Consider the following 19859-nt stretch of genomic DNA (forward strand, 5'->3'; position numbering starts at 1 on the left):
CAGGTCTTCGTAAAGCCTGTTTCTGCTACCTTTTTACCTTCTTCAAGGCTTAGGCAAGATTTAGATATAGACTATATGCTAGCATAGACATCAGTTAGACATGCTATTTTTACTGCTAAAAACAGATATAACCTAGTGCAAACATCATCACTTTGGCATAAAGGTACCGTATCTGTATGGATTGTCTCTCATCTATTGCCTTTACAGTTAAGCAAAGCAGCCTGGATTCTTAGACAAGGTCTTAATTTAAGATCTCCAGGCCTCTTGACCACAAGAAGCCTCAGATGCTAAAATATGACGTCTTACTTATTCAGCGTATACTGAAGAGGCTGTAAAGGACAAAACCTCTGGGAAATAAGCAAAAATCTCGGTATAATTGTTTTAAAGAATAAAATTTTTATTTCCTAGGAAGCATTCAGCATTTAAAAGTACAGATTGCAGCTTGTCAACGTGCAAAAGTTAAGAGCAACAGAAACAAAGCTGCATAAATTTTCCAGCGTTCATACTACTAAACCCATTTAAAAGCACATATACCGGTATAACTTATTTCCATATGAAACAGGGAAGAAAGAATACCAGTGTAAGATACCTTTATACCATTCGAAAAGAAACTATATCATATAATATCGAAATACTTCAGGAGGGAGTTTGGAAAAAAAAAAAAAAAAGCCACACACACACAGAAAACTCCTCCTCTTCACCTTCTAAAATAGACATCAGGCTATAAGTAAAATTTGTCTTTTCTAGCTTTGCTCCTCACTTCCAATTATCTTAAAGGGTAGATGAAAAATACTAATTCTCCACATAACAGCAAAGAGCTGTTTTGTTTGAAGTAGGAAAGTAGTATACAGGCACAATGCACCCATTTACTACCTGAATCATTCTAGTTTTCCAGTTGAGCCAAAACAGCTTCTGATTCTGTCAAAAGCAACCAGTTCACAGACCCCCAAATACTGATTCTTTGGTTTTGATCCAAAGATGCATTTCTTCAAATGTAAACAAGTGGCAATTCCAACTGCCAGAATCTCTCTAAATCTCAATGGCAATACTACCTTATGATCCCCACAACACGTCACTTAGAAGTCATGCACAAAGCTAAAATGCCCAAACTGCAGATTGCAAAGACACAAGCCATTGGCTGCTGTAGTCTTAGTGCTGCAGTTGCAGTATTAAATACTGCATTTTGGAAACGCTGGTGGTAAGAGAGGGTTTTGGCTAAGTAGATAACATATTTGCACATATTTTTAAGAGAGATGCATTAGTTGGTATTAACACAACACAGCAGGTCAGTCCACCGTGGAATATTCACATACTCACATACAAAGGCATGTTTTACTACCTCTTCCCATTTCTTGTGGGGGGGGTGCTTGACTCTTCATTAACATATTCAAGTATGACAGTATTTTCCAATGTAGATAATGCCATTAAGAGAAAAAAAAATACACATTCCTTAAAGGCAATAAACCTACCTAATAAACACCAAAGATCAAAATCCTCAGCTTCTAAGCTGGCCGAGCTCTTCAGAACTCATTTGCAGGTCACAGGAATTTAAGTATTTGCAAACATTAGATGTTTTTAAAGTAGACTACAATACTTAATAACCCATTTAAAATAAAAATGGGTTAAATAAAATCTTAGATCACGTCCCCCAAGTGACCCTGTCACCTGATACTAGCCATTTCTGCTCTGCTCTCTCATTAGATAAGCTTGTCATCACCTTTTTCTCATCCCTTTCCATATTGATTTCAAAGCTTTGTTTTGGCTTGACTTTTCGGGGAAGGAAACTCGTTATTAAAAAAAAAAAAAAAAAAAAAGACGCCCACAAGAGGTACCTTAAGAAGCAGACAAAGAAGCGTTTCGCTGTTCACATCACATAATAAAGCGCATAGCTATTTGAGTCATTCTTAAAAAGAATTTAAGGTGAAATTAGATAAATTAGAAAACCAGACAAGAAACAAAAAAATAAAGCTAGTGTTAACAGGCTGGGTAAATTTCACTGTGTCAGGAGCAAACTTGCATGAAGGTGAAGTATACAGGCAGAGCTCATTCACCGCTGCTTCCCAACCTGGTTCCCACCCTGCATTACACAGATCTACCCAGGCACCCTCATTCTCCCTGTAACACCTTCCCTCTTCCCCCCCTCCCTGGGTCCTACTGGGTCACCATTGCTATGCCACAGAGTCACTTTTATGCTATATGTCAACATCCATTAGGAAAAGGGACAGAACAACAACCCAAACCATTTCCACCCCTGACCTAACCCTTTATACCTTCTATTCAACGGTGGAAAAGTCATTTGCCCCTCTAGTGCCCAGGTTATCCCTTCCCTCACTGGAAGGGAGAAAAACATGCATCAGTGTTCCCACATTTCTTGATACCATCCTCAGTACAAAATAGTAATCCACACATATGAACTATTAGCAGAAGATATTTAAGTCTTCTCTAAGGAGCCCAAGACGAGCAATAAAAGGTGCAGTCAGTGGCACCAAGTCTTTTTTATAAAAAGGTGACTGACAGAGCCAGGCACTAGCCTTATGGCAACTAGCTTATCTAGATCAGAAAAGCACTATGTAACAGCTAGGTAGTAAATGAGAATACTTTCCTCCAAGTGTACCAATATTTCGTATACCCATTCATTGAAGGTTACTGAGGATTCACAAAACTCTTGTCTCTGAGATATCAGCCCTGCCAAATAACTTTTGAACACCTTGACTAATTTCAACCAAGTCCAGCAGAGCAAAAGAGGTCTCAGATACAACGCATACTTAGAAGTTCTGAGAAAAGAGATATATGTGTAACACAGATACACTCTATTAAACGCCTCTAGTGCAAAGCCTGAACTCACCTTTAGATACCATGAAATCCACCTAGGAAAAAAACAAACTGCCAATGCCTAACCATCAGGCAATTCATCTGTGAGACATAAATCCACAGAAAACTGCATTTCATTAGTTCTATTGATCAAAATGCCTTCTTTTTTCCCTTAAGATGGTGGACTAGAATAATTCCATAGCTGACTGAAAAACCAACCAAACACGCTCAAAGCTACAGTCTGAAAATGGTATGCTTCTACTATCCAATAACTTAAAACCAGAGCTATCATTTAATATACAGTCACAGCAAATTCCACCACTTTCTTTTGATTTAAGAGCACAAAACATGACAAATCTCAAGGGAAAGAAAGAAAAAACTATTCTAATGAAAACTATTGCAAAAATCATGGTGTTTCTTCTTGTGACGGCGTTTACTAGCTCTCCCAGCAGCAGCTTCTCCTTAAGGGAAACTCCTACCAACGTAATGGAACTGCTTTTCATCGCAGTCCAGAGGCTACCAAAATTAAAGATTGCACTCTCCACAGACAGATCAGTACAACTCTGCTGAAGCTTGTAGAGTTGCAGTCGGCTTACATCAGCACTGAGATCTGGCCCCATCTGCTTTCCAATCTGCTTTTTTTCCCCATCTGTATCAATAACCAAGGACACTGTTCCCAGCAGTAAAATTGCTGAATGTGTATTTTATGTTAAGCCCAGAAGGTCTGCACTGATAAGAGCACAGTATTAAGTGCTCCTCTGCAGGAGATACTGCACCCTAATATCAGGAGGATGACAAGTAGGTTGTAGCATGTGTCATATTGTTCCTTTTCTTGTTAGCCCAGCAGGAAAATATACTATGGGCATATATTTCAAATCAGGAAAAATGGACAACGCGCAGTAACATGGTCCAAGACCTAAGGAGACTGAAGTCAGCAAGAACCTGAGGCAAGAGACTCCCCCATAGCTGATGCTATGCATAGCATCAATAGCTGGTAATTCTCAATGGATATACTTCAAAGTAAAAAAATAAAAGATCTCTAGCCTGTCATCACCAATCAAGAGAAGAAGTGAGGACCTGACAGCTAGCATTGCTTGTCTTGGGTCACATGCAAGTGATCCTGGTGCTATTGAATATATGGGTGGGAAGGTGTGACAAGAATGCGTACAATTAACTTGCTTAAAAGATCCTTTAAATGAGCATCATCTTCCCCTTCCATAGGATCTCACACGGACTCATATTACACTAATGCCCCTGCACTATGATCCTTTATCAAACACCTTACTGAATTTTATAGACATTTTTTATTTTTCACTTTCGGAAACGCCATGCAAGTTACTGGGTGATTATTAGAACTAGTCTGGCAACCAAAATACAACAAACGATTGTGCAAGCTCTGCAGCGTAACTATCAATATATTATTCCTTGAGAATTACATAATCACACAATGCTTATTATCCCCATCCTCTTTCTGAAACAGTTAAAAGCATTGAAGATGAATACAGAAACCAGGTTTCCTTCCAATACTCTATCATTACATGAGTGTTCTGTGTAAATCTGACTTATTACCAAGAAGCTTGGGTGCAGAACTGAATTACCAGAATCTAATAATTAAAAACAAGGATAACTAGTGCTACTGTAATAATATATATGCAGAATTCCCAATACATGTAATTAGAGTGTTTCTGCAATGCATTTTGTGCCTGTGTTTCCACCTCTTAATTAGCCACTGGCAAACACGAAGAGCAGCGACAGGCAAAATCAACGTCGAGAGATCTGAGCATGGCTCCTCTGTGGAACTACTTTCATCTGACTAACACAAAGGAGAACTTTAGGTTGTTGATCTGTCAGTAATTTTTGATGTATTAACAGTATCACTAATGCGCCTGTACACCAATAAACGCAGCATGGGGAATAAGCAGGAAGAGTTAGACATCTGTGTGCGGTCGCAGGGCCATGATCTCATTGCAGTGACAGAGACATGGTGGGATAGCTCACATGACTGGAATGCTGTCATGGATGGCTATGTGCTTTTTAGGAAAGACGGGTCAGGAAGGCGAGGTGGTGGAGTTGCTCTTTATGTGAGGGAGCAACTAGAACGTATGGAGCTCTGCCTCGGGGTGGATGGAGAGCAAGTTGAGAGCCTATGGGTAAGGATTAAAGGGCAGGGTAACGTGGGTGACACTGTTGTGGGGGTCTACTACAGGCCACCTGATCAGGAAGAGGAAGTCAATGAGGCCTTCTACAGACAGCTGGAAGTAGCCTCATGATCACAGGCCCTGGTTCTCATGGGAGACTTCAACCACCCTGACATCTGTTGGGAAGACAGCACAGCTAGGCACAAACAGTCAAAGAGGTTCCTGCAAAGCATTGATGATAATTTCTTGACCCAGGTGGTGGAGACGCCAACGAGGAGAGGTGCATTGCTAGACCTTGTACTAACAAACAAAGAAGGTCTGGTTGGAGATGAGAAGGTTGGGGGCAGCCTTGGCTGCAGTGACCACGAGATGGTGGAGTTCAGGATCCTGTGAGGAGGGAGCAGGGCAATGAGTAGGATTGCAACCCTGGACTTCAGGAGAGCTGACTTTGGCCTCTTGAGGGATCTACTTAGGGGAATCTCATGGGGCAGGGCCCCAGAAGGAAGGGGGGTCCAGGAGAGCTGGTTAATATTCAAGCATCACCTCCTCCAGGCTCAAGATCGGTGCATCCCTCTGAGTGGGAAGTCCAGCAAAGCGGGCAGGAGACCTGCCTGGATGAGCAAGGAACTCCTGGCCAAACTCCAACAGAAGAAGGAAGTACACAGAATGTGGAAAAGGGGACAGGCCACTCGGGAGGAATAGAGGGACGTTGTCAGAGCGTGCAGGGATGCGACAAGGAAGGCTAAGGCCCAGTTGGAATTAAATCTGGCAAGGGATGTCAAGGGCAACAAGAAGGCCTTCTTCAAATACATCAATAGCAAAAGGAAGACTAGGGAAAATGTCGGCCCACTGCTGAATGGGGCGAGTGCCATGGTAGCAAAGGATATAGAGAAGGCAGAGCTGCTGAATGCCTTCTTTGCTTCAGTCTTTACTGCTAAGGCCAGCCCTCAGGAATTCCAGGCCCTGGGGACAAGAGAGGAAGGCTGGAGAAAGGAAGACTCTCCCTTGGTCAAGGGGGATCGGGTTAGAGATCACTTGTCCAAAGTTGACATCCACAAATCCATGGGCCCCAATGGGATGCACCCACAAGTGCTGAGGGAGCTGGCGGATGTTCTTGCTAGGCCACTCTCCGTCATCTTGGAAAGGTGCTGGAGAACAGGAGAGGTGCCTGAGGACTGGAAGAAAGCCAATGTCACACCAGTCTTCCAAAAGGGTAAGAAGGAGGAGCCAGGAAACTACAGGCCTGTCCGCCTCACCTCGAGCCCTCGAAAGGTGATGGAACAGCTCATCCTGGAGGTCATCACTAAGCACGTGGAGGACAAGAAGGTGATCAGGAGTAGTCAGCACAGATTCACCAAAGGGAAATCATGCTTGACCAACTGATAGCCTTCTAGGATGGAATGACTGGCTGGGTAGATGAGGGCAGAGCAGTGGATGTTGTCTAGCTGGACTTCAGCAAGGCTTTGGACACTGTCTCCCATCACATCCTCGTAGGTAAACTCAGGAAGTGTGGGCTAGATGAGTGGACGGTGAGGTGGACTGAGAAGTGGCTGGATGGCAGAGCTCAGAGGGTTGTGGTCAGTGGTGCAGAGTCTAGTTGGAGGCCTGTAGCTAGCGGTGTCCCCCAGGGGTCAGTCCTGGGTGCAGTCTTGTTCAATGTAGTCATCGATGACCTGGAGGAAGGGACAGAGTGCACCCTCAGCAAGTTTGCTGATGATACTAAACTGGGGGGAGTGGCTGACACACCAGAGGGCTGTGCTGCCGTTCAGAGGGACCTGGACAGGCTGGAGAGCTGGGCAGAGAGGAACCTCCTGAAGTTCAGCAAAGGCAAGTGCAGGGTCCTGCACCTGGGGAGGAAGAACCCCAAGCTGACCCCATAACAGGCTGGGGGTTGACCTGCTGGAAAGCAGCGCTGCAGAGAAGGACCTGGGGGTCCTGGTGGACAACAAGTTAAGCATGAGCCAGCAATGAGCCCTTGTGGCCCAGAAGGCCAATGGTATCCCGGGGTGCATTAGGCAGAGTGTTGCCAGCAGGTCGAGGGAGGTGATCCTCCCCTTCTCCTCAGCCCTGGGGAGGCCTCATCTGGAGTACTGTGTCCAGTTCTGGGCTCCTCAGTACAAGAGAGACGTGGCCCTACTGGAGAGAGTCCAGCGGAGGGCTACCAAGATGATGAGGGGACTGGAGCATCTCTATGTGGAAAGGCTGAGGGAGCTGGGCCTGTTGAGCCTGGACAAGAGAAGACTGAGAGGAGATCTGATCAATGTGTACAAGTATCTGAAGGGAGGGTGTCGAGAGGATGGGGCCAGACTCTTCTCCGTGGTGCCCAGCGACAAGACAAGAGGCAATGGGCAGAAACTGAACCACAGGAAGTTCCATCTGAACATGAGGAAAAACTCCTTTCCTGTGAGGGTGACAGAGCACTGGAACAGGTTGTCCAGAGAGGTTGCGGAGTCTCCTTCGCTGGAGATATTCAAAACCTGCCTGGACACGATCCTGTGCAGTATCCTCTAGAAGACCCTGCTGGAGCAGGGGGGTTGGACTAGATGATCTCCAGAGGTCCCTTCCAACCTCAACTGTTCTGTGATTCTACCAAACACAGAGCAAGCACTAATCTCTTCCTAACTGCAAATTTTAGCAAAATAAATATTTTGCGCAAACAACAAAGAAGAGTAGTGTACTTTATTCCATTCCCTCCGTGCCGCCCAGTGTTTGCTGATCTTGTCTGAAAGCGCTTATACATAACCGAGGCACCTAGTTATGCCTACCAGCAGCATTAGCCCAACTTACCAGAGCTGGTCTTTCTAAAGATTGTCTTAATTGTCCCATTAAAAGTTTACTGTTAGTTTAGGAGTTTATTTTCTAATTTCATTCCTTAGGTGCTATGGGTCTTTCAGATTAATGTGCTTTTTTATTTTTAAGCAATATTTTTGCTGAAGTTAAAGAAGTTGGCCTTGCTTTCCTACAACTATTTTTAAAAATAATAATCTGTTCATCCACCTTTTCCTGGCAGCTCCTACTTTTTTAACTTCTTCTCTTCCTCCTAACAGCAATCACTTCCCTTCAGTGCAGAGGCAGAAATGATACCATACCACAGCTTCCAAATACCTTAATATAACACTGTGCAGTCTTTCTGGACACTGTATATTAATATCGTGCACAAAAAAACATGGCAATAGCAATTCTAGTCAAAGATGCAGACAGTTAATGCAAGACTTCTAATGTATTTAAAGACTTCATTCAGTCTCATTGTTACTCCTAGGCGCACACACTTAGAAGTAAAAGGGGAGGGAACAGGGAAAAGAAAAATCCTGAGACACAAGTACAATCCTCCCATTTGCAGCAGTCAGTTTGGTAAAGGGAAGGTCTCAGCAAGTTTTAAACAATGAAAATTACCATGTTTTGGGATAGAAAGTGAACAAAGGCTCAAGCTCACCTGGGAAGGACCACACGCAAGAAAAAAAGAGCAACTGAAAGAGGTTCTGGCTGTGAAAACTTCTACAGGGACAGACACAGAGTACAGGCAAAGCAGAGAGTAAGGTTTAATGAGTCTTAAGAACTGCAGGGTCTCTTTGAGCATTTATTTTGGGGCCCAAAAGTTAGCTAAGTACATCCCAGGAAGCAAAAGGGGGGAGAAAAGGCAAAATACTGCTACACATTTGAATTATGAAGGAAAAATTTCCTCAACCCTCCAATCAAAAGAAGATTAAATAATGGAGATTGGAAAAAGATAGCTACAATCAAAGCATCTGAGTCCTGGAGGAACTCTTCTGTATACATAGATATAAAGTTCAATAAAAATTAAAAAAAAAAAAAAGCCTCCAGATGATACCATTTTGTTTAGGAGGCATGAAATCTTAGATAGCCTCATTTCCAGTGTTGCCTGCACAACGGATGATCTGAAGATCCATCCTTTGCAAAGAAAATGAAGGTTAGACAAAAATAATCCATGGATACCTGAAACCAGAGGAAAGCAATAGTGTCTCCCAAACCGTTAGCTCTGTTTTCTGTCAGGACAGGAGAATCGCCTGTTCACATTTGAGCGTTAAGCATTTTAGACAGTTCCCGACAATTAACATATCACTTCCTGCATGCAAAGAATTTCAATGAAAGCTCCAACAGAGATAGTAGAACAGGCCTTGGGCTCACCTGCCACCACAGCTCACTGGCCACTAATTAAAAAGCCACCATTAATTTCACTGAATCATAGTGACCTCTGGAGTCCTTTTCCAACCTCCTGCTCATAGCCGGACTGTGAGCAACATTAGATCAAGCCACCATGGCTTTGGCCATGGTGCCATACACTCACAATGCTGCCATACGCGATCATTGCCTCTTAAAATCAATTCAGGAGATTGCATCACAGGCTTTGGACTTCACTTCAAACAAACCTCACAAACAGGGTAACAGATTGGCTGCAGTATGCCGCCCCTGATACAAATCAGAGATGTTCTTGAAATAGGTAGCAGTCAGGAAAAAAGCAGAAGTCGAGAACTACCAGAAGAGTTGTCTCTGCCCCTGTCCAACTCTCTGTGGTTTCAGCAAGTCACTTAGCAGCCCTGCTTCACTCTACTCCAGCTGTCAGGATAAGGAAATATTTTCATCCTGCCGCTGAGACAGATCAGTTCACACAAACAAATAAACAAAACAAAAAAGTCCTCCAAATGTTTAATTTGTAGTTAAAGAAAAACGTATTTTAAGCTATCCTTAGTCAAAAATGCTCAATTTTGTAGGAGATTATGACTCCATAATAACATAAGCACAGATGAGTCTAAAAGCATGAATAGTTACAGAGGGAGCACACTGGAGATCTATTTAAACATTTAATAACATAATCGTCATCAACTGTCTAGAACTATCACTTTGGGTGCACTGACAAGACGCCACATAAAATTTCAGTTTAATCTCTTTCCAAACCACTGCCTGGATCTAACTTGGTTAATGAAATGGTGACACAAAAAAAAAAGTTTTCTTCATCTCTCTTATTAGCTGCTTGGAACTAACATTGTGCTACCAAAAAAAAAAAAAAATCCCAATTTCTTAACTAGGGTTTAATGATCCAAAGTTACATACCCAATAACTCTACAGTATCCTTACTACAGGAGCAGCAGAGTTTAGAAATAGCATAGACAAGTGAAGTTCAGATAACTTGAGAACTATGAAGCAGAAAATGAGAGGAGAAAGTTTTCCACTTCTTTCTGCATTGAGCCATTACTTAGTGAAATGCTGTTACAGGGCACTTTTCCTGGAGCACATTTTCCTTTCAGTTCCAAGGAATATAAAACCAGAACACAGGAACACTGAGTCAAGACCAAAGGCTGCTTATCCAAATATCATATCTCAAATGGTAGCCAGTGGACACACAGGGAGTAGTAGAAAAGCAAGGCAGGTGTGTATCATTCTCCTCAGTGCACTTACAGTCTTCATTAATTTGTGGCTGAGAGACCTCCTGTGCCAGACAGAGTTATGTGTTTGGCAGCTCACATTGGATTTCCGTTCCACCAATCTGTTCGTGGCCTCCTTGGACCCATGTAAACTTTTACAATCTACAGCTTCATGCAATCAGGAACCACACAGCTTTACTATACATCGTGTTTTGGTCTTTTTGAACCTAACAACTTCTAGCTTTATGCAATGGCCCCTCCATCTTCCACAGGAGGGGCAGTGAGCATGCTGCCTACACACCTGCTTCATGACACCGATTTCAGAAACCACACAAGACCTCAAGCATCCCTTTTCCAAGCTGAGAAGTCCCACATGCTTTGTATGGAAGCCATTCCCATACCATCAATCAGCCCAGCTGCCCTTCTTTGAACCTTTTCCAGCTTGTGGCACTGGAGATGAACATGTGCCATAGAGTCATTCTGTGGCAAAACACCAATTTTCTACCCCTTCCCTCATAATTCCTACCATCTGACTTGCTCTTTTCACTGTATTGAAGGGAACTTTACATGGAACAATTATAGCTCCAAAATTGGTTAATGCTAACTTGCTCTGTGAACACACTTGTAACCAGCTAAACTCGATGGGAGAGTTTCTATGCAACCAGTTTTTGGACATCTGCATGCCTTTCCACAAAGCTATGAGATCAGGTCTCTTCTTCCCTGCTCCCCAAATCTTCCCATTGCAGCAGTCCAGCATGACTAGAAGAAAAGTCTGCCCTCATGCATATTCCACTTAGCCAGGAACAATGACCAAGATTCCAAATTTGCTCTTGCACCAGAAGAGACATTAATAGACTCAGAAAGGGGTGTAATACAGCCCCCAGAGGCAACACCTAAAATACAGCCCCAGTACAAAACTGTACTGAAACTGCATGGCTTTGTATTAAGGAAATTCAGAACTCTTCCCTTTGAACTGGTCTTATCAATAATATGTTACACAGAGAAGAAAAAGAGCCCTAACAAAAAGGAAAAACAATAATTGATATATTTCCATTTTCTGAGTGAAACAACTTCAACTGAAAGTGAAACAATTTCATCCACTTGCCTAATAGAAGAGAAACACTTGTAGTGTTTGATTGCTCTGTAGCACCATGTTTTTCAGTTGCCTCCTTATTCTTATGATCTTGTACGTTTCCTTCTGAATTCAGACTATTCTTTTTTACTCTTTTATATTGTACTGAATTTTACACAAGAGAAGTGATTCACGGAAGTTTTCCGAGTATACATTACAGATGTTCCTAAAGCTACAAGGGAAGGAGAACAATACCCAACACACATTCCTTCATGGACTGAATTGCTATTTCTAGGTCAAACTGAGTACTTCCTTATATGGCAAACGGTTAAAACACACGCACAAAACAGTAGAACAGCTCCCAAGAAGAGCTGTTTGTTACCTGGCACAAGGACACTGTAGTTCAAATACTAGGTTTTTCAAACGTCCTCTTGTAGTTTTCTGTTTCCCCCTACAAACACATTTTATTCCCAAACTAAGATTTTCTGTACAGTTCTGACCTCACCATTCTATATATCAATAACTCATCTTACCTACGTCCTTACCTCTTTATGAAGTACTCCTGTTCACCAGAGAAAATTTTGTTTCTGAAATACTTCAATTTCTGCTTTCTAAACTTTGGAGATTTGACCTGTCCCTTTGATCTTATCACATTTATTTTTCACTGCATTTTCTCCTTTCCACAGGAGCACAGAATTGCCCTTCTGTTAAAGGTCTAACAGAAGTTTGCGTATCATTTAAATCCAGCTTCTCAAGACAAGTTTTACAGAAGACTTGTAGGACCAGCTGAGTTGTGCTGTCTTCACAACTCATGCTGAACTCTATTCTAAACATGTGAATACTGGCTGCTTAATGACATGAATATTTTGAGGCGGATACTTATTTTTTCCATGACACAGCCATGTGTGTCCGATATTACAAGAAATTTCTATTATAATACATTTGATGCTGGCTACAAAAATGCAATGGACACACCAGTCTTTGTGCAGTACTTTGAAAGACTGCTGAAACTTACCCTTTAAACATGCATCTGTTTAAGCACTACCTACCAAGTTTGGTTGGGCTTTTAGAGCTTCCTCATATCCAGACCTTCTTTTGATCCCTCCCAGCCTGCAAGAAATTCATGCTGATTCATTACTTCATTTCCTGCAGATATGGAGCACATGAAAGTAAAACAATCGTTCACTCACACAAGTGTTAAAAGAGACACTAGTCTCAGTGTCTGGATCCTTAGCACTGTGTTTTTTCCTTCTATTTTCCTCAGAATGGTTTTATATATTACTCCAAAGGGGAAGATGGGGGAAGCCCTTACCCTACATTTGTTTCCCAATTTTCTATTTACCATTTTTCTCCAGCTGGCAGAGAAAATAAATATATTCTCTGTGGAAAGGAAATTGTAGAATGTACTCTTTATGCTCACTTCTTTCCCTGTCAGTCTTCTCTATTCTATTACTACACACACACACACACACACAGTAGAAACTATCACTTTAGTTAACATTTAATATTGAATCAAAGCCCGCTGGACTTAAAAGCATGAACTACTGGGCCAAATTTACAAACACCCACTTTGGAAATGCAGAATTCAGACTGAACTGTAAATAACCTGAGAAATATTTATCAAAATAGAGCAATCCTAGATGTTAAATTTGGAGAGAGAAATAATTAAATATCATATATCGATATGAAACACTAGATTGAGAAATCCTCTTTCAGGCATCGGGCAATTCACTTTAAATACCTAATCATAGCAAGTGTCAACACAATTGATAGGATAGTTACCTATTACTGAATTTTAACAAGACAGAAATAATAATGCGTTTTCAGCCAAGTCATCTGCTAATCTTCTGCTGCACTTCACCCTCCCCCTCTCAGGGTGTGGTAGTTTAATCTCCAGTGTGCAGTTAAGACTTTCCTTTTATCCACGGAATATCTGACTCCCAGGTATGTATTTCATCTACCCCAACTTGCAACTATCAGTTTCTTAGAGCAACTGGAAAATTCTTGTGGATCTTCCCCAGAAGTTGCATCCAAATCCTGCTCAAATCAACATACAAGCTTCCAGCAACTTCATGAGGGACTGCAGTATTGTTTCCTTAGACTGTTTTCATTTAGTTTGTTGGGACAATCCCAGAGTATTCCACTAGTTATGTCTTCCACATAATAAACTAACTCTGAGAGCTTCTGCATTTAAGAGACATAATTGGGCATTTAGTGTAGGTATACTTGTCCTCCTTTAATGGAGACAACTGTGAATGCACTGGATCACTCATCTCCCTTTAAAATCCTGCAGAACAGGGACAAGTGGTTACACATTTCCTACCGCTACTTCTAGCATTTGCCAGCAACAGTTAAAGTTTCCAAGATTTAAATCCAACTTTCTAGAGCACGATAACGTTACTCATGTTTTCATGTACGCAGCTCCTCTAACGTCCTTCTCTTTGCTGCATGCTGCTGATTAACACCATGCTATCAAGGCAGAAGGAAAATCTAATGATTACAATAGCAGTTTGTAGGTAAGCAGAGGTCAATTCCTATGCATGCCTAGAATCGTGCACTGGAATTATCCAAGTACAAGGTTTTTTTGTTTTAGTAGAAAATTAGCAGTAGCATTCTGAGCGAGCCATTAGCAATTTCACACTGGAAGCCACAGTTCTTGCTTGCCTCCTAGAACCACAAGACCACTCTCATTCAGAAGCTGACGACCAACTATTTTATTTACCTTCTAGCCAAGACTTTCAAAAGCAGTTTGACGCTGGATCTTTCAGTTGCATATCCAACCCGACTCACATACATAAAAGCCTAATTTATAGAAAGTGGAGACTATTTCGGGGGGGGGGGGGGAGGGGGGAAGGCCCTTCAAAAATCTCACTTTGGGTTGCTTTCTAAAGTCACCAGGCTATATACTAAAGCAGTATTTAATGTTTGTCTAACACATTGAATCTCTAATTAGTTAATTAGGTACAGATACCTTTAGCATTTCTATTTTTGTTAACAAAGTCTAAGATAACAAAAATAATGTTAAGCTAAATAAAAGCAAAGAGTTTGCCCACTCACATACACCTTAAAGAAATTTCCTCTTACTGCTGCAAAAGTACTGTAGCAGGCCGCTCTCTTTAAACAAGTCTCATGCATACAAAGAAGAAAAACGTTTCCTCTAATAGCTTATCACCTTACTGGGAAACTATCAAAGGGATAAGAAATCTGCTTAAGTTGGCCTGTAGACACTGCATGTAGCTTGCAGGACAGCAGATACAGAGAGCAAACATCCCCCCTTGCCAGTGCCCCAGTCCGACCTTTCTGCATCGCAGTCAATTCACACACGTGAGGAATGCAATAGTTCCTTGAAAACCCCCACAGTAGCACAAGTGTTAACTTGGTCAACAACATAAGGATAAAAAATAAAAAAACTTGGCTGTCTGGGGAAGTGGTTCTTGCCGGTTAAGAGAGAGCCACAAACAGTTGCAACTTCCAACTGTTGAGAAATCACTAACTTTGTCTCATGACAGTTAGGCGGTCTCAAGTAGGAACACGCGAGCAGAGAAAGAAAGGTCTTATTTAGAAAATTCCTCAGCAAAAACACAAGAAGGCAATATCTTTTTTTTTTCCCTCCCCCCCACCATTAGGCAATGGTTACATAATGACATCTCCCCCCAATTTTGACTACATACTTTACTACCTTTTCATGTTACCACCTGCGTTTTGTGGTAAAGAAGGTAAGTCTTAACTTTCTTCCACTTCAGTCAGCGATCAACCAACGGGGCGCTGCAATACAGATCCTACATTCAAAGAGATAAATAAAGGCTTTAGATACAATCACTGAAACTCAGACATGCCCCAGCCCATGAATTGCAGAAAATGCCCTTAGCCTCGGGATTAAGGGACAGTGACAACCAAGTACCTGGTAAGCATTAAGCTGACACACAAGCTCCTTTTACGATGCAGCTAGACAGAACATTTTCATTGCTGCATTTTTCACAGCATTTTGTTGAAGATGAACATTTGTAATTCTTTTTGATGTTTTTTGCCATTAAAGTAGAAAGAGGAAGGACAGGCCTATGTTTGACTCTGTTTTGCCCTGATTCAGAACAAACTGGGATGAAAAATTTGAACCCAAAGCTTTCTTCATTTCTCATGGCCAGTGCATAGCTCATAGCAAAATTCAGAGCATAATTCAGGTTAAGCCGAACTCAGAATTCAACTTTTGATATTAAAAGTACAGATGTGTGTGTGTGTGGGTGTGTGTGTTTATAGGGTTTGTTAATAAGCCAAAATATTATTATTTACAGGCACTGGTTTTGTTCAAATGGGGAACAAAGCCCTTTAATCACTGAACACTGCTACATGTGAATAATCAGCTTTCTGTTTTCCTTGTTATTCTCATTTCCTCAAACCTTCTGCAAAACCAACCAACTCAGAAGCTAAAAGGCCAATCCATCCTGGGATGAGCCCACATTTCCACTGCTTCACTCCGCCGCTGCTGTACTATTCCACGCCTCTGGAACGTTGTTTATGGATAGCCCTCATCTCCCACCCACCCTCTGTCCCTATCATAACTGTAAAGTTGTCAACTATAAGAGCGTTTTTCCTCTGAGGTAATGAATTATTATTTTGCAATTACAGTTGGGCAACACAAGAGCAAAGAGTGCCAGCAACTTGCCCAAAATCACAGAGGAAATCCATAGAAGAGCGGACACTAAATCCACATCTCTGAAGTCCTAGGTTAATCACTGCTATATCCTTCCTCTGTGCATGCATACCAGTTACACTCATTCCTTCCTCTCCTTCTGTAGTGCCAAAAACATACAGTAAAAACAAACCAAGAAGAACGATAAAACCTCAAATTCACTAAGGACTCACAAACAAAGTCTCAAATAAGCATCAGATGGATGCCAGTCTTCTATTCTCTGGCAATACTCAAAAGTTTCATGCCAGTGAAGTATTACTAGATGAAGCCATCGCTCCTAGTCGTGCTGCCAAGTAAGGCAGGCTGCCTCTCAGGCAGAGGAGGGCATCACACCTCTATTTCTAGTACCATCTACACAAGCCAAAGCAAAAGGCCTCATACATCTCACTCTACATGGAGAGAAACATCAGAGTAAGACTCAAGACAGGATTTCAGGGGAAACAATTCCAAACTTTGCGATCTCTTTATGCTGAAGATACCTAGAACTGTTGCTTGCAAAAAAAATGCAAAATACTATAATTAAAAAGTAGCCAAAAATGTACTTTGGATCTCACTCTTAGTTTGTTTTTTCTGTTTTTGATGTTAGCCTTCCGACCACTTCTCTTTTTCCATTGGCTTCATGCTAGCGCCACCGACTATGCCAGCTAGAACAGCGATGATAAGATTCCTCACTAAAATAAACTCATTTCACCAACTAGGGTCAATCAAACACGGAATAAGTACTGAGGGCATCATTCTTCCATAACAAATTAGTTTTATCTTGTCATAGAATCAATGCTTTGAATTAAATACACATGATGAGATATACATAAATCCCAACAAACGAGTTGCTGAACAACAGAAAGTGACAAATTTCATAGTATTCATTCCAATTCTGGAACATCTCAAAAGCATCCAAAGCAGTCTTGTATCATCTGAGCACCTCAAATATATCTTTGATATATTTTTAATTAAAAGGAGAAAAACTGCTGGTAAAAAATACACAATCTAGTACGAACCTCTGACCACCCAGCACAACATCAGGTGATCTATGCTTAAAATATCCAAGAGGATTAAATTAGTTCCCCCTTACACATATAAAACAGGGCCTCATAACATTCACATGATGCTTCAGCTACAGAAAGCTTGGTCACTCTGGCTATAGAAAAGGTGGGCCGCTCATTCAGACTGTCATTATTTAGGCAGAATTAAACTTCTTACTAAAACAAAGTAAAAAAAAAGACATATATATGTGTGTGTATATATCTATATGTATATAAGCATATATATATAAAAATATAAAAGCATTCCCACAAAATGAATAAAGTTAGGCCATGATTCTTTAGGGAGTCAGCTGGGCTTGGGCTTATACAAAACGTCACCTTTAAGATATACTGCAATGAGCTTATTGTCTTGTAGGACTCTTGTCTTGGCTCAGAAAAGATTAGCTCAGGTAGTAACAAGCAGGAGTGACCCTTATAAGACAATGAACACATCTCCTTAAGACAGGTTACTTAATTTCAAGGAAACGACACAAAGAAAACTGTTCAGCGTGATTTAAAATCCACCCCTCAATGTTCATTAAAGCAAGTAAGTAAATGTACTTTCAATTATTTGAATATGTAACATTGCTAGACATTCAAGAACTCTTGTATTTGTTCACTAAATAAGCGCACAAAAAAAAAACAGAATAAAGGTTTGGCGAAACTTTTCATGTTTCTTAGCAGAATACTGTAAATCCATTTCAAAACATTTCCCTTACTTTGATGATGTTTCAGCATCTACAGGCAGTAATATCAGACACCACACAGCACAAAGGCAGCTCACACTTTGCTGGCATTTTAATCCCTCTCTCACAACTTCCTACTGATCAAATGCAGCCCTGCGAGACAGGACCAAGAATTCCAGATACACTTCGCCTTTTTATCCAAGCTTGGTATCTAGACATGCAAACTAACAGAGATTGGAGCTAAAACGATCCATGTCACCCCCAAATATAATTACCTTCCATATCCTTTTGATCAAGGGAAACGCTACCCAAGTAGTCAAAGGCGAAGTGCTGCCTGCCTTCACATGGAAGCCCATACGTCCTGCAGCAACAAGGGCCTGATAAAGCCTCAGCAATGCCTAACGCAAACGTCCTGAAATTGAGAATTCAGGCACGGAGGAGGCCTCTGGCGATTACCAATACAGGGCCTCTCTTTGCTGTGCGGCAAGCTTACGGAAAGCTGGGTCCCTATTGAGCCATAAAGATTTTCAGCATCCAAACACTAACATCAAAACCTGAGGCGGTCTCAGCCTGGCTCCCTGAGCACATCCTGGTTAAGAGGGGAGAGATTGAGACTCTAACGATATAGCTTAGCACTGAGGGTACCAGGCACTGCACAATACATTAGGTGGCCTCAAACTCGCTTCCGAATGTAGAGCGCCCTGTTGTACCAGGACACATCCTGTAATGCTTTTAAATTGATCCTAGTATAAAGGACAATATCCATTGCCTGCCAAACGCTATGCTTGCTGATAGATCCAGCGGTAAGTAAGAAAACAATAACGCAAAGAATATTTTGAAACGGCAGATACTGCATAAACAAAAGCACCAGCAGCTGCTGCCTCATCCTGCCCTGGCAGGAAAGTCACCTCCTCAAAAAAAAAATTTCTCTTAATGCCAGAACATACTACCTGCCCTCAAAGCAACACGTTCACCTTAAAGAGATTTAATTTCAAAAGCCCTAATGAAACATGTTTAAGGAACCCCTAGAGGAATTCCAATTCTATTACCCTCATTTCATCTTCATTTCATATTGGAAAGAAAGATTAAGAACATTCTAGTTTTCACGATTCAACTTGTGTGTAATACTAGCACACAGGGAGGCCAGGTAAAATACACTAACAAGAACTTTGGTTTTAAAGCCTTGTTTCCAAAATGGGATTGCAGCAAGCCCTATAAATCCTTATGTAGGGCATTCACATCTTCAAAGGTAAGAATCTGAAAAACTGCACTTACTTCAGACCGTTGTTGCATATTGCATTCCATTAGCTTCAGGCAACAGGACTTTTGTTCAAGTGTGCCCAAGTTACTATGACTTCTCTAGAGAGAGGAGTTTGATGCTGAATCTGATGTTTCTATATCTTGACTGTATTTGACTTTCTGCACAGAGGAAAACAAGTTGTTCTCTGGAATCAAACAAAAAACATGTACAACCCTGATACTCTGACATTTGCCCTGCTTGGCCCAAGGAGCTGCAAATAGCACAAATAAAGCTTGTTTTACATCTTTGTGAATACTGACTGTAGCATCATTGTTCAATGGGCTCTTGAGACTGTGAATTGATTTTGTATAGACTTTCTCCTTCCATCTTATCATTATCACTTCATGGTATTACTTTCAAAGTCAATGAGCTGCTAATGCTGATCCCACTTGTGCCATTCACAGGTATAACTAGATGCAACAATCATTAGTCACTTTACTTAATAGCAGTAATTTTTTTTCCTCCAAATTCAGCCTAAACGTAAGACTCCATACATTTCAGTTGTTAAAGAGTTTGCATCCTCCAAGTTCTTCTATTAGTAAGTTCACTCTGAACAGAAAAGATGAGCAGGGAGAGAGAGGAGATGCTCATGCTTCATCCTTCAGGAAATCCAGTTTTGTATTTCTTTGGAATGAAACCAATCAGGTATTCTGTTAAATATTTCGAAGACCCATCCTGAATGTATAATGATGAGCTGTGTTTTTAATCCATAAGACAGACCTCACATCCATCTTAAAGTACAAAACACAACTCAGTTGCAAC

At 41.4% G+C, this 19859-nt stretch overlaps 1 protein-coding gene across 8 annotated transcripts in view; it reads right to left on the reverse strand.

Annotated features, from left to right (window-relative positions):
* Positions 1-19859, reverse strand: part of KIAA0930 (KIAA0930 ortholog) — a 91461-nt gene that overhangs the window by 63627 nt on the left and 7975 nt on the right. For 2 of the 8 annotated variants that reach the window (XM_068951932.1, XM_068951887.1), the window contains exon 2: positions 15082-15181. The exons of 3 other annotated variants lie outside the window; for them this stretch is intronic. The gene's annotated coding sequence lies outside the window, so the exon portion shown is untranslated. Of the gene's footprint in view, positions 1-15081; positions 15182-19072; positions 19217-19859 lie in introns of those variants that run through there. 3 more of the 8 variants (XM_009678740.2, XM_068951912.1, XM_068951902.1) reach the window with 3 other exon arrangements.

Source organism: Struthio camelus, chromosome 1, assembly GCF_040807025.1.
Source record: "Struthio camelus isolate bStrCam1 chromosome 1, bStrCam1.hap1, whole genome shotgun sequence".
In the NCBI taxonomy this organism is placed as follows: Eukaryota; Metazoa; Chordata; class Aves; order Struthioniformes; family Struthionidae; genus Struthio; species Struthio camelus.